This window comes from Rana temporaria, chromosome 12 (genome assembly GCF_905171775.1).
Source record: "Rana temporaria chromosome 12, aRanTem1.1, whole genome shotgun sequence".
In the NCBI taxonomy this organism is placed as follows: domain Eukaryota; kingdom Metazoa; phylum Chordata; class Amphibia; order Anura; family Ranidae; genus Rana; species Rana temporaria.
Window position 1 is genome coordinate 85,248,712 of NC_053500.1, and position 13,096 is coordinate 85,261,807.

The 13,096-nt window shown below is 45.6% G+C and overlaps 1 protein-coding gene across 1 annotated transcript in view; it reads left to right on the forward strand.

Moving 5' to 3' along the window:
• Window positions 1-13,096, forward strand: part of LOC120919481 (mediator of RNA polymerase II transcription subunit 1-like) — a 525,430-nt gene that overhangs the window by 153,339 nt on the left and 358,995 nt on the right.

Here is a 13,096-nt window from a genome sequence, read left to right on the forward strand (position 1 = left end):
TCCCCGAAACTGAGATACTCCAGCCATGTATTTAAATATTGGCGTCTGCGAGAGAATCCAAAGGTTCTCTCCCGACTGTGCCCTCACTGCATGCTGCAACTGTATATAATAGAAAAGCATTGACCGCGGGAGGTGAAAACGCTTCCTCAGCTCCGGGAAGGGAATCGGTCTACCCGCCGCAAATGTGTCTCAAGTGTGTGACTCCGCACCTCCTCCACCGCGCCCCACAATCCAACGTGAGCAACTCCTCGTAATACCCATTGGCCCAGATCGGGCTGTACTCCGTGAATCCCTCCACACCCTGTAGTTGTCTAAGTTTATTCCAAATTTTTTGCATCAGGACATACATGGGGAAACGTCTATTGGACTTTGCATACGCCAGAGCTTCCATACCCGTAGGCACACTATCAAGGCCGGTGACATGGCACATTAGGGCCCTAATGGGATCAAACTGCACTCCAACCTCCCCCACTCCCCCACTACCAGTCCCTCCGGCATCGCCCGGGCAATGTGCTGTGCCTGAGCTGCCAGATAGTATACCGAAGGGTTAGGGAGGGCAAGGCCCCCCTCCGCCTTGGGCTTCTGTAGCTGCTCCAGTCTAACCCTGGGGGGTTTATTCAGCCAAATAAAGGACCTAAAAAGAGAGTTGATAATCCTGAATATTTTAAGAGGGATAACCATGGGAGTGTTGTGAAGAAAGTATAAGATCTGAGGCATAAAAATCATTTTTATGAGATTAATCCTGCCTACCAGAGACATCTTAAGGCGCGACCATACTTTGACTCTATCTCTAATTCTATTTAACAGCGGGGTCAGGTTGAGCATTGTGTCAGCTCAGTTTACACCTCACTTAAATGATTAATGATACATAAAAATGATTGGTTAATAACCTGTTGTCTATATAAAATTAAAGCACACGATAGCAGTGGAAAAAGAGAAAATAATTAGTTTATTTTACAGAAACTTGTATTAATCCCATATTTACAACCATAACAGAAATGATATTTGTTATATCCTCTGTGTTGTGAGAGACACAATACTCTGGTCTGGAAAAATGGATGTTTATTTCAGTACAGGCTGTACACTGCAACATGCATCTCATCACAGTACAGGTTATCTGCTTCTTACATGTGCTCTCTCTAAGATGGCTACTATGCCCCTTGACCCTTGTCATCACTGCTGGGTGGAGCCAGCCTTAAAGTGCCAGTACATGTGGAACCCTTCAAGTATAACAATATTACTTTAGATCAGAGAGAATACCGCTGATACACATACAACATACAAGTAGTGTTATAACATATAAGATACAAACAATAATATTGCTGTAAAGGATTCAACAGTATGTTAAGACAAGCAGTAGGAAAAGGGAGAAACAGATTATAGGAGAGTATAAGGAAATTATAGGAGTATATTTACAGAGTACTTCACGTAGTTTCCCAAATCAGATCATGATCCAGTCGCTTCCAGTCAAACTAGGACTGTCTCTTTATACCCTTCAGATGTAATTTTTCCCGCTCTAAGAATTAAAAAAACCCCTCTAATATGATTGGCTGAATATGTTTTTTCAGAATGGCACTTAAGGACCCCCCCCACCCAGTATTCCCCTGTAGGTAATGTCCTACTGTGGCCTGTAATCAGACAAGAGATGAATGTGGTCTTCAAACAGGAGATGGCAGGAAATTATTGTACTTCAATGAGGGGACACTTCTTATCGGATCCCCCTACCTTTGATATGACCTCCCTATGCTAATATAGGTTTAAAAGCCTTTTGTTAGGTGAACTCTAACATCGAGTCACTCTGTTGACTAAAAAAACAGGACAGTCGACTAACGACATATCCCCAGTCTCATTAATAAAAAAAAAAGCCTTGTAAAAGAATGACATATACATCTTCATATAAATCTTATACATATGGGTTTGAAAAATCTCTACCACAGCATCAAAAAACCTTGCGGATCCGGAGTAATCCAGACCCCCAGATACTTGATACGTGTAGACACTGGCACCCTGTGTATCGACCGCTCCCTGCCACTCTGGGCCGCGTCTAACAACAGGAGTGAGGACTTGGTCCAGTTAATGACCAGACCTGAGTAAGTCCCAAACCTGCCGACCACTGCCATCGCCTCCTTCAGGGAATCTTCTGTGTCTCCCAAAAGCAGCATGGTGTCATCAGCGTAGAGCATAAGCTTCTCCTGAATCCCTCCATAGTTGAAACCCCTCACCCTTTGGTTTGTCCTAATCAAGGCCGCCATAGGCTCAATGGCGAAAAGGAGCGGGGACAGCGGGCACCCTTGCCGAGTGACCCTATGCAGGGTAAAAGATTCAGAAATGTGTCCCGCCTCTCTAATGACCGCCCTAGGCGAACAGTATAACAACCGCACCCATGATAGAAACTTTTCACCAAAGCCAAATCTGCCCGTGACAGCCCAGAGGTACCCCCACTCCATACTGTCAAACGCTTTGTGGGCGTCCAAGGACAGCAAGGCCCTATTTTCCATGGTGTCCGACTGCGTTTGAATATTTAAGTAGAGTCTCCGGAGATTTATGGCTGTGGACTTTTGGGACATAAAGCCTGCCTGGTCAGAGTGAATAATAGAAGAAATTACCCTGTTGAGTCGCAGAGCCAGGACCTTTGCTAGGATTTTAATATCGCTCTGTGTAAGCCTGTAGGAGCCCCTATCCAGTGGATCCTTGCCAGGTTTTAAGAGGAGCACAATACTAGCTCTGGTCATAGTCGGGCAGGCACTGGTGTTCTCTAGCATAGTTAAGGACCTTCAGTAGGCGTGGTAGGAGTAGCCCCCCGTATTGTTTAAAAATTTCCATGGGAAGACCATCATCCCCGGGAGCCTTAGAGTTCGGGAAAAGGCTAAGGGCTTCTTGTAATTCCTCGATTTTTATAGGAGAATCCAAGAGAACCCTCTGAGAAGCCGACAAACAAGGCAATTCCACTCCCCGCAGATATTCCTGCAGGTCATCAGTCGAATAATCCACCCGGGACCTATATAAGTCAGAATAGAACCCAACCAGTTCCTGCATGATAAGCTTAGAGGTGTTTACCACCCTGCCACCCACAGTACGCAGTGCACCAATGGACGGAGACGTTTGGGAGGCCTTCACTATTCTAGCTAACAAACGGCCCGTCTGCTCGCCCTCCTCATAAAAGACCTGTCTATTAAAAAATCTCTTCCTATCCGCCACCTCCCTCGTAACCCGATCCACTGCCTCCTGTGCAGCCAGCCACGCTTCCCTCGCAGCATCGGAAGGATCTGCAATAAATTCTGCTTCTAGCCTACTCACCAACTGTTCTGTCTGCTCCATGATGGCATTTGTTTTAGATTTAATACCTGTGACTTCAGTAATCAAGATTCCCCTGACCAACGCCTTAAACGTCTCCCAGGTAAGTCCCAAGTCAGGATGGTCCTCATGGCTCCGCCAAAACCCAGCTATCTCCTCTGCTACCCGTGCATGGGAGGGGAATAGGTTAAGCCAGAAAGCATTCAGCCTCCATGGCATCCTAGGCAGGTCAGTGACAGGTCTAGCATTTAGGGAAACCATAAGGGGGGAATGGTCAGACACCCCCCTCACCAAGTATTTGATATTCTCCACTAAGTGTGCCGTTTGAGGTGTGCACAAACAAAGGTCTTCTTTTTTTTAGAAAAACAGGAGAACTTTTGCAGTGGGTTGCGGCTGCGCCATGGATCAGACCAACCCACCTCCTCCGTGAACTTCCGCAATGCCGTTCGAGCTCTGCTGCGGAGAACCGCCGGAGGCGGGTGCTTGTCTAAAATCGGATCCATATAACAATTGAAATCCCCCATCACAATAAAAGGAACATCTGAATGACACAGTTGAAACGACAGCAATATGCGCAACACCTCTGCATTAAAGGTGGCATTAAGGGGGCACGTAAACAGCAGCAAGTATACATTTTAGGTGATATATTTTACATAGCAAAATCACAAATCGCCCTTCATCATCTATCAGTTTGTCCATTAGTTGAAAATCTAGAGCACGGTGGACCAACACACTCACCCCCCTGGAGTAGGAGGTATGGGTGGAGTGATAAGCCCAGCCCACCCAGATACCGTCTCTGGCACAAGGTGAGTCTCCTGCAGAGCGTAGACCGCGGGAGAATACTTCTTCAGTATAGTGGTAATCATAGTGCTCTTTAAAGGGTTCTGGACTCCCCTAACATTCCATGAAAGCAATGGGACAGCAGACATAAATACAAAGACTTGCAGTTACAATCGTATAAAGCATTGTGTGTACCCTAGGCGCCTTAGGGTGTGCGTTGGGCCAGTGCGCCAAGTGAGACAAAAACACAGTACCTGAAGCATGCGTGTCATAGGTCCTGATGAAGTGTATTGGAGATCCTCTCGCAACAGAGTCTGTCCTGCGAGTCTGCCGGTTCTGATTGCTGACATGGCTGTGAAAATAAATCGGTAGAAAAAAAGGAACAAAAATAAAACAGGTAACAAAAACACCCCTGATCACGTAGAAGGGGCAGTAGAGCCCCGGTAGCTGTGGGGGAGAGCCCTCCACTCCGCAGTGCAACAGGTGGGGGTTGCATGGGTGAAAAACAAGAAAAAAACAAAAGTAAACAAGGTCGTCGGGTCGGTTAGAACAACAGGACCCATAACCTCAAGGCCCTTTCAGGCAAAACATCCAAAAGGGCACGACCAACAAAAAGGCTCTAAACTGCTTTTCCGTAAATAAACTCACTTGCTCTCAGCGCTGGTAGAGTAAGAGTAGGTTGTGGCTTCCCAGCCAAATAAGGTGAAGCAGTCCTGCAGTGATCCGGAATTTCAAGTACTACCCATCAATCCCCCTCCGCTGCTCCTCTATCCGCTTGTCGAATGACATGCTCGTTCGCATCTATCCACGAAGACGCATCAGCCGCCGACTCAAAGAAGTGAGACTGACCTCCAGCCGTAATCCGGAGCTTAGCCGGGAAAAGCATGGCGTACGTTGCACGGAGCCGTTGCAGCCTCTTTTTGACATCGATGAATCTGGCTCTGCGTTTCTGAATCTCCGCTGAGTAATCAGGATAAAAAGAAATACGGGCCCCATTAAACCGAATATTACGCCGCTCCCTTTGCCTGCCGGAGCACAATCTCCTTATCTTTATAATTGAGTAGTCTGGCTATCATAGTGCGCGGTGGGCTCCCTGGTGGTAGGGACCTGGGTGGCACCCTGTGCGCCCGCTCCACTGAGTACAGCGGGGTAAACGCTTCCTTCCCAAACACCGTCAAAATCCATTGTTCCACAAATTCGGTGGGGTCCCTCCCCTCCGTCTTCTCTGGGAGCCCCACTAGGTGGATGTTATTGCGTCTCAGGCGATTTTCAATTTCATCAGACTTAAGCTCGTTCGCTCTGGCCACCCTGGCAGTTATTTGCGCCTCCCGCAACAATGGTGTCAGTTTATCTTCCAAATCACTAATGCGGCCTTCCGCCGCCGTAGTGCGCTCCCGGGTCTTCTGTAAATCATGTCTGATAAACCCCAGTTCCTCCTTCAGGCCTCCAATTTGGTCCTGCAGGGTATTTGTGCATTTGTGCACTGCTCGCAGGATGTCTGCCAGGAAAGGCTGATCAGCATCCCCACTCTTCTCCCTCATCCCCATCAGGCAGGCTTTGGCTAGGTGAAGCTGCAGGGCCCTGCATATCTCCCCCCTCCTCTGCCTGAGTTCTGAAGGCAGCAGGGGTTGCTAACAGATCCTCCCCACTCCCATGTGCTGTGGTGCCTGCCATCTTCAGGGCATAATATAACATGTCCCTGGGGGGTTCTTTCGTTGTACTCTTGGGGGGTCTTGGGAGGTTTACTCACCATCTTCGCCTTCTCCATCCCACGTGCGCGCTGTGACAGAGGAGCCGCGGCGCCATGTTGTAATTTCCGGCGCCCCGGACTCTGTCGATTTGCGGGTCAGCATAGCCGCAGAGAGTGCCGCCGATGTCACCGGAGGTGTCCAGGGGAGAGCCCGAGCAGAATGTAACCTATTCCGGGCACAGTAACTGGCTGAAAAGACGGATCTTCAGAGGATCAGTGCGGGAGCTCTGTGAAGCACGTCCTCACATGTCGCTCTCGGCCACGCCCCCCGTTTTGGGACTTTAAATGAGGTGCATGAGAACATGCACCTCCATCTTTAAATCAGATATTCTGAAAAAGGGACAGGGAATGGACTGCTGATGACTGGAGTAAAGTCATTTTCTCTGATGAATCCCCTTTGATTGTTTGGGACTTCGGGAAACAGGTGTGGAGAAGTCCGGAGAAGAAAACATTCGCGCTACCATCAATCCTGTGTCATGCCAACAGTAGAGCATCCTGAGACAATTCATGTGTGGGGTTGCTTTTCAGCCAAGGGCTCTCACAATTTTGCCTAAGAACACCGATTATGCAAGAATGGGCTGCGATCAGTCAGGATGTGGCTCAGAAGTTGATTGACAGCATGCCAGGGAGAATTGCAGAGGTCTTGAAAAAGAAGGGTCAACACTGCAGAATTGACACACGCTCTCTGCTGACATCACAGAAGTCAGTCCAGGCACCACTTCATCGTGATAATGGAGTCTGTGCCGGCTGCCCCAACCCCATCCACAGCTCGGCGCTCCAGGAGCAAGGAGGGGGTAGAGCAGAGAGCTGTGACTAACAGTCAGCAGCTCTCTGCATAGGGAGCTGTCAGAACTGAGTGATTGGCAGTGTTTGATCCCTCTGTTCTCAGTGCCGAGGCGCAGGGGGACAGATGCAGCATCAGACCCATACTGCATCCACCTAGGCAAGTATTAATCTAAAAAAAGCCCAAACCCATACTTCTCTTTTAATATTTATGTCACTCTCAAAACTTTTGGCCATGGCTGTATATGCTTTGTTCACACTTCATGACTGGGGTTTTACAACCACTTTAATCTTTATTCTTTCCACTTCCACCTTCCTATTTATAATAGGAAAAGGAAAAAAAAAACACTTTCCAGTGTGTCACCATCAGTATTGCTCAGTGGAATTCATTGCAGCAATACCATGGTTGCTATTCACATATAAGATTATCTATATGTAAGGGGACTGTTGACACAGCCAGAGCTGCCCCAGTGTTGTGTAAATAGCAATACTGCAAGTTCTTTCCAACAATCCATTAACCGAGGTTAATGGTTAAAGTGATACTAAGCACACTTACATTGTCCCTTCTATTTCTGTAAATTTTTAAATAATGACCCAGCTCTTTCCCAGCCTGTCTGCAGGGAAACATAAGCAGGAATAGCTTCTAGTCCTCTGCTGCTGGTCACATATACAAAAACAAAACAAAAAAAACTTCTTTAGTAAATATAAATAATGAATCTCAATAAACGGTTTTAAATTGGATATTTGAAATCAAATCTTTATTACTTTCTGGCAATAACATGGTGTGGGCGAATTTCTGCCAGTCACATGCTGTTATGCCCCTCCAGCCTGTGTCTTAGAATAAGAGGGAGGTGAAGCCACCATCAATCTACATGTAATATTCCTTCCCTATTTTGTTTTACTAGTTAGTGGGCATGAAGGATTAGGGGGGGAGTGGGCTGTCATTTACCAGTGTGAGAGGCCCTGTGGAATAATATGATGGTATTTGTAATTTTTTATGTCACGCGATATTTATGCAGCTGATTTTCAAATCTATATTTACAGGGAAAAAAATAAAATTATTTTTATTGCACACATTTTACAATTTCATTCTTTATTTATTGTTTTTATTTATTTTATTTCTTTATTTATAAACAGGGAAATGGGTCCACACGGACAAACACGACAGTACAATCATTCTCAGAGAAAACATTGAGACCTACACGTGAGGGATAAAATACAACTTAGTACACATCTTGCAATCTATATGGATAAACAAAATATTACACAGCATGTCTGTACGCATGCACACCAATCGGGCACATTCAGTTCATCTCTAACCGGGGCACAGCTGTACGCAGCAGATTGTCATTATATCCCCGGCTGTTCTCTTCTTTTGTATACACATATCCCACACAGTACAATTGGTTCTGGTCGGGTCCCTCTACTACCGTACTAAACAGCAGCATAGGAGTTACCAAGAGTTAAAGAGCAGGTAGGTTCTAGTAGAACCAGAAGAGATATAGTCAGAGACTGAGGAGAGAGTAAGAGAGAGAGAGAGAGAGAGAGAGAAATAGGAAAGGAGTGAAGGAGGGGGGTGGGGGACCACGAACATGGGTACCACGTCTGCTGCTCGGACAAGGAGGGGGGCCACTCATTACGCCGACCCGCCGCCAGTGCCGATCCGGAGGTTTCTGGCAGGGAAAATAAATCAGCTCAGATAGGGGCGTCACTGCCTCAAAGGGCTAGGCCCTCATCGGAGTAGGAAAACATATTACAAAGTCGTCAAGTTTTGGTAAACGTCTCCTGCCTATTTTGGCTCGTGAGGATGAGGTCCTCCATTTTTTTGATTTCATCTACCTTCTTCAGCCACATGGCAACAGTCGGCGGATGCAGCGACTTCCAGCGCGGTGGAATGCAGGCCTTTGCTGCATCCAGCAAGTGGCTAATGACCGATCGCCTGTAAATGCGCAGGGGGTGTCAGTGGCATGGAGGAGGAAGTACGTCGGTTCATCAGGGACCTGTCTATCTGTGAACTTCTGTATGATCCGCCTGAGCTCGCCCCAGAATATTTTTTTTTAATATGCACCAAATGGATCAGCCCTCAAAACTGTGGGCGCCCTAAAATTACTGCTCTTGCTGACGTTTGCAGCGATATATAAGGAGTGTGGTGTCATTGCTGTTCGCATACATGTGTGCTCTCTATACACGTTTGCATTTGTGGGTGTGCACAGGCAACACGGTTGCTTTTGGGTATTTTTTTTTCATTTAACTTTATTGCTATCATAAGGGGGTTAACAAGCCCCTATGATATAGATTTGGGCAGGAGACAGGTACTCTTTATGGAGACATCTTTCTGGAGACATCAGGGGTCTTCCCTGCCATCTTCTCCAGCCGACCAAGCACAGTACTGTGTTTGATCTGCTGTGCACATGGATTGAGCCCAGATTCTGGCAGCTCTTAAGGTTATGAACAAAAAAGGGGTGTAACCTGATCACCATCGCAATGACAAACCTCCATCCGTGGTATACATATAAAAACAGAGGAGAAAAATAGTGGGACTTTAGATGAGGGATGTAACTGCAGACAGATATTGCATAAAGTATGTATGTTTATATTTTGTTGTTCAAATACAAGTACATTTTGAATATTCCACATTCAGGAGATGCATAGTGTGTTTATAGCTGGTGACAAACCCCTATCCTTAATATACATATCTATAATGCATTAAAGTGTTTAACCCCCCAAAAATTATATACAGATCCTGGTCCCTTAACCACTTGCCGACCAATTCACGCTGCTATAGCACTGCTCGCTGTAAAAATGACAACGGCCCCAAAAATAGGTCAAAAGTGTCCGACGTGTCCTCCATAAAGTCGCAGTAGACGCTATAACTTTTGCGCAAACCAATCAATAAACGCTTATTGTGATTACATTTTTTTTTTTACACATGTAGAGTAATCGGCCTAAACTGAGGGAAAAAAATTGTTTTTTTATATCTTTTTTGAGGATATATATTATAGCAAAAAGTAAAAAATATATATTTTTTTCAAAATGTATGCTCTTTTTTTGTTTATAGCGCAAAAAATAAAAACTTCAGAGGTGATCAAATACCACCTCAAGAAAGCTCTGTTTGTGGGGGAAAAAAGGACGTAAATTTTGTTTGGGAGCCACGCCGCACGACTACGCAATTGTCAGATAAAGCGACACAGTGCCGGATCGCAAAAAGTGCTCTGGTCCTTGGGCAGCCAAATGGTTCGGGGCTGAAGTGGTTAAAGCTGATTACACAGCACAGTGCTTGTGCTATGTAATCTTCTCCCCTCTAAGTTGTAAAAACAAAAAAACACCCTGAACCTGGCACTTCCTGTATGCCCGCTCTGTGCTGACCACAAAAATCAGGGCTGCTCAGCCCTGATCACCGTGGTCAGAGTACATCCCTGCATCATACGTATCTGTCCTCTCAGCTCTCCTCTCTCCCCCTTCACCCCTCCTTCTTACCTGTCATCTCCCTCTGTGTCTGTCTCCGGCCCTGGTATTCTTGTAAAATAAAAACCTAAAATTCTCACTGCCATCCTATTAGAGGCTGGCACAGCACACTATGTAACTAGTTTTAAAAAACGAGCATTCTAAATACCAAATTTTACCTGTCTTCGCGCCAGTCATGTGACTTGCGGCCACTTTACAGCAATCCATTGAAGTTGTAAAGGGGCTGCGAGTAATGTGACCAGCCTGAAGACAGCTCAAATCATTTATTCAGAACGCTGTTTTTGAAAACTACTGACGTAGTGTACTATGCCAGCTTCTAAAAGAGGGGCTGACATAGTCTTGTATAGATGGGTTAACAAACCCCATTAAGATAGAAAACCTTCTGCCTTTACAACTCCTTTAAATAAGGAAATGTGCGTTCCAGGGTGTTAAAAAAATAAATAAATGTATGCATTTAGCTGCGTTGCAGTACAGTTCAGTGCAGAAAAATGCAGCATGTTCTGCCTTTTTTTTTTTTCCTGGAACACACACACTGGAACTGACCACACTGGTGTGAACTGTCATTGAAAACCATATAACCTACCACCCATTTATTTTTGATGCAGAAAATGAACTTAATGGACACCATGTGGTGTGAACTGGTCCTGAAGCTAGAAATGCTCACAGCTATTATGAATGTGCACACCATAAGTACCGTAAAAAGTAGGGTTGTCCCGATACCGATACCAGTATCGGGACCGATACCAAGTATTTGCGGGAGTACTTGTACTCGCGCAAAATACCCCGATACCGCATCGAAAGCCGCCGCATGGGTTAAACGGCGTGCAGGAACATCACAGCTTTCATTTGAATAACTGTAGTGTTCCCGCGCGTATAGACACTCCCTCTTGCTCGGGATTGGATGGGTGATCGTGATCTGTCCAATCCCGAGCAGGGGGAGTGTCTATACGCGCGGGCAAAACAGCTATTCAAATGAATGCTGTGATTTTCTCCATGCGGCGGCGGCAAAGGTATGGGGGAAATGGCTGCATATGTGAGGGACATGGCTAGAGGGACATGGCTGCATATGTGAGGGACATGGCTAGAGGGACATTGCTGCATATGTGAGGGACATGGCTAGACACATTTAAAAAAAGTATCGGTATTCGGTATCGGCGACTACTTGAAAATAAGTATCGGTACTTGTACTCGGTCCTAAAAAAGTGGTATCGGGACAACCCTAGTAAAAAGCAATCTGGCTTTTGCATGAAAACCAGAGCCAACGGAGCAAAACAGACCTTTAAACTCTGGATATACTGTTGTGCTCAAAAGTTTTCATACCCGTGAAATTGTGGCATTGGTATTTGTGGCATTGGCACAGTAAAAACGTATTTCTGGCAAATTGTCCATGAGGCTTATTTTTGTTTAGTTATTATTGTATTGTGTGCCTTAAAAACAACTACACTCTTTTTCTAGAGCATCCTGTATTTCTCCTGTGGTTACCTGTGGGTTTTCTTTGCATCCTGAACAATTCTTTTGGCATTTGTGGCTGCAATATTTTTTGGTCTAGCCGACCTTGGTGGTTGTAAACCCTGTTAGACCACTTGTACCTACAGGTAAGCCTATAATAAGGCTTACCTGTAGGTACTGTAAATATCTCCTAAACCTGCATGGTTTAGGAGATATTTGCCATTTGCGCTTGTGCCAACGTCATTGGCGCATGCGCACTGAAGAAACGTCTCGCTCCTGCCATTTCTTTAACAGCGTGTGGTGACTGGCGCATTCTCGGGAGTGACATCGTGGCTCTGGTCAATCACAGCGCCGGAGCCCGCGAACCCGGAAATAACTCTGGCAGACAGGTCGCCGGTCACAGCAATGTTTGGGACTGCTGCAACAACTTTGATCTAAGGTAAGTATTTCATAATGAGCTTGTATGTGATGCATACTAGCTCATTATGCCTTTTGTCTTGCAGGTTTTTTTTTTTTTTCGGGTTTACAATCACTTTAATAAGTGATAGAACAGTACTGACTGGCATATTCAAGGCTTTTTATATATCCTTTTCCATTTTTGTAAAGTTCCGTTACCTTGTTACGCAGGTCTTTTGACCGTTCTCTTCTGCTCACCATGGCTGGCTAGCCTGCTCAGTGCATTCATGTGAGAGCTAACAAACTCATTGATTATTTATACACAGACACTAATTACAATTTAAAAAGCCACAGATGTGAGAAATAAACCTTTCATTGCCATTTTAGGCCTCTTTCACACGAGGCGGACTCCGTCGCCAGCTCAGCGGGAGATCTCTCTGCTGAGCCGGCGAATGACAAGTCCCTCTCTGCTCACTGAGCGGGGAGGGGCTTGTGAATCGCCGCTGTCTCCTATGAAGAGATCTGATGAAAACGGGCAGCATGTCCATTTTCATCAGGTCTCACCCGATCCGCCTTGGACGGATGGGGATGTATCGCCATCCGTCTGATTTTGGCAGGTCGGGTCGGATGTCAGCGGACTTGTCTCCGCTGACATCCGATTCTCCGTAGGCATGCATGGAGTGGCCGTTCAGGTGCGCCGACAAAACTGACGTGTGAAAGGGGCCTACACCTGTGGATGTCACCTTGTGTATCTGTACCAATGTCAAACATTCCAGGGAATGTAAATGTTTTATCGGGTCCATTTGGGTGATTTTTATTATTATGAGCCGTAGAACTATGTGATAATGAATGGCTTCATATCACTATGCTTAAATAAAATATATATTTTTTATTGCTAGGATGAGTAATACTTTTAATATCGGTGCCAAAATGTCATGATTTCTGCAAAAGTATGCAAACCTTTGAGCACAACTGTACATCCGGAGATGTAAAAAAAAAAAAAAAAAGCAAAGTAGTTAGTAGAATCAAAGTCCTGTACTGTAAAATTAAAGAAATAGTGATTTTTTGACACAGATTGGTAAACCTCTGCCCATCTTTACTTTAAACATTAACTCTCTAAGGAGCTTTTTATTCCCAGTATTGTTACTGGACTGTTTGCTAATTAACCTCATCTGCTGC